At 37.2% G+C, this 2,500-nt stretch overlaps 1 protein-coding gene across 17 annotated transcripts in view; it reads left to right on the top strand.

The window, feature by feature from the left end:
- Nucleotides 1-2,500, top strand: part of pyd (zonula occludens-like protein polychaetoid) — a 325,065-nt gene that overhangs the window by 305,482 nt on the left and 17,083 nt on the right. The gene's annotated exons all lie outside the window — the stretch shown is intronic.

The raw sequence follows: 2,500 nt of genomic DNA, 5'->3' as shown, positions 1-2,500 counted from the left end.
TCGGTGTCTTTCATTCTTGGGTCTGCTATGAACCTTGCAGGATTTCTTCTCATGACTTGTAGTGATTAATAAAATATTGATGTTGTGAGTACTATAATGACGTTACGATTCTTGTGATAATGAAGTAACGAATAGAGTCTTTTCTTGTCCACTAATGATCTTAGCTAGGTTTTAATAGTAAGTATCTTTATTGGTGATATATTCAGCATGAGTGCAGTTCACTAGCAGATAGATGGCTAGCCAATGAATTCATATTACAGTATGATAGCCTTTCGCGTGCCACTTTCCATTGATTTTGATTGACTTTCTGACTGTAACACCAATATTGATTAGGGTAGATTACGTGAATGTTGAGATAGCTGTGCCTTTTAGGGTGCTTATGAAGTGCTTCCACGCTACACCCAGTAGTTTCGTGCAAGCTTTTTTTAGTAAGTGTCGGTAATGATAACCTGTTCGCCCTCCTTACTCTGCAACACACACTGGTTTAGGGTCATGCTGTACTAATTTGGTTGTTTATTTATTATTCCCCCCTCCTTTTTCTCTTCTTCCTGGTTTTTCCACCTTTTATCACTTTATTTTTTCTACTTTGATTTTTTTTTTTTTTTTCTTTTTCTTTTTTTTACTATTCCTATCTTTTTATTATTGTTGTTTTTCTCCTCCCTTGTAACTAACACGTTTTATTGTTATTCACATGATGCATTTGTTAATTGTACTTATGGGGAAAAATGCTTTTATTGGTGAACTAATAACTGCTGTAATATATCTTGCTGCTTATATTTTATTGAAATAACATTCTTTTAACTCCTATCTGTTTCATGATGAACAAAAAACAAATAATTATGGCAAAATCTGGAATGTGCAAATATTTTTTGGAAAATTTCTTTTATCTATTTTTTTTTTTTTCTTCTATTTCTCTCCCACACCAAAAACTAAATATATTTAATTTGATTGATCAAATCATTTTAATGCTTACTTAATACCCGAATGTGAATTTGATGAACACATTAAATAAACTAATCGATATGAAACTGATGAATCAATTAATAAATGCAAATAAATACTTATGAAATTGATAATTTAACATCAACATAAATAAACACCCACACCAATGCATTGAATAAATTTATTGTAATATATTACACAATCTTTTGCCATGCATATCTTTATTGCAACTGGTAACAACAATTAATTTTGTCCTTTGAATCGTTAAAAATCATGTTCATAAAATGCCGTACTTTCTATCCATACATTGTCATATGTTGATTTGTCTCCCAATGTAAATCTTCCCTCAATTGTTTGTCCTTTCCCTCCCCTTTTGTGTGTTGTTTCGTGGCCTCTCGATAGCCCGTAGAGTTCCTTTCGGATGTATACCTGATGCCCCTCATACCCTCCCCATCCAACTCTGAGGAAGACTTGAATGCCCTCCTCTTCACGCAAAACAAAGAGCTCGATCCCGATTACTACCCTGACAACGACAAGGAGCTGCCCTTAGGGGATTTGAATGAGCTGCCCTTCGAGGTCCTTATTGAAGAGGTTCCTCAGGGGAGAATGAATGGCCATGTGCCCTTGATAGTAGAGGATGAAAGGCCCCCAGATGTCCCCAGGAGATTCTCCCCGAGCCTCTCACAGTCTTCCCCTTACACGCAGTTCCTCCCCCATTCCTCGATTCCTCCCCCTCCCCCACCACCTCCCCCGAGGATGGCGCTGTCATCCCCTGTCTCGTTTTACCCTGTGCTTCCCTCTCAGAGGCTTTTCACAATTGACGAGGAGCGCACCTACATATGATTTTTTACTCGTGGATTGTTCTGGCAGTTGTGATTCTTAACCCTATGACGACGGTGCGTCACACTCGCGTGACACAGCTAAATTCCCGATGCCAGGGCGTCATGCCAGTGTGACGATTCCAATGCAATATTGCAATGGCCCGGCATAGGGGTTTTTGCGTAGCGCGTGCCCTGTCGGGAAAGGGTTAAGATGTAATGGGTTTCTTTTGAATGACGTTGCAGATGAGTCAGATGCCCTTCACACTGCATGACTTATTTATATTTTTAGTTCTATTCTGTTTTTTCTTTTTTTTTTTCTTTTTTTTCTTTTTTTTTTCTAGCATAATTGATACTTGAAGAATAATCTATTAGAATGCCTGCGTAGCTTTGTCCAAAGATGCATGTTGGACCTATTGGGTATTTTTGCATTTCACTGCATGACTCTCAAAAGTCTTTTCTTATAAATATAAGGTAAATCAGAATTGAATATAAATCTCGTCAGCTTAAGCTCCCAAGCCCCTCTCACTTCAAAAAGGGAATGTCAATTTACAGTATGTATATAACAGACACTTCTCTCTCGAATTAAAGTGTGGATCTAAATTAGAGTATGAATTGTGACAAAAAAAGGAAAAAAAAATGTTTAGGGATTAAAATTGCTCTTACATATTTGTAATGTGTCCTATGTTCTTTTCTTTTCCATGTACCGTGCTCTTGGAATGTGGCTCATGTTGCATCGT

The sequence above is a fragment of the Penaeus japonicus genome, unplaced genomic scaffold (assembly GCF_977035675.1).
Source record: "Penaeus japonicus unplaced genomic scaffold, GWHDUDI00000001_assembly GWHDUDI00000002, whole genome shotgun sequence".
Classification (NCBI taxonomy): Eukaryota; Metazoa; Arthropoda; class Malacostraca; order Decapoda; family Penaeidae; genus Penaeus; species Penaeus japonicus.
Note: the sequence above shows the minus strand (reverse complement) of the source record. Positions and strands in the feature narration are given on the sequence as shown.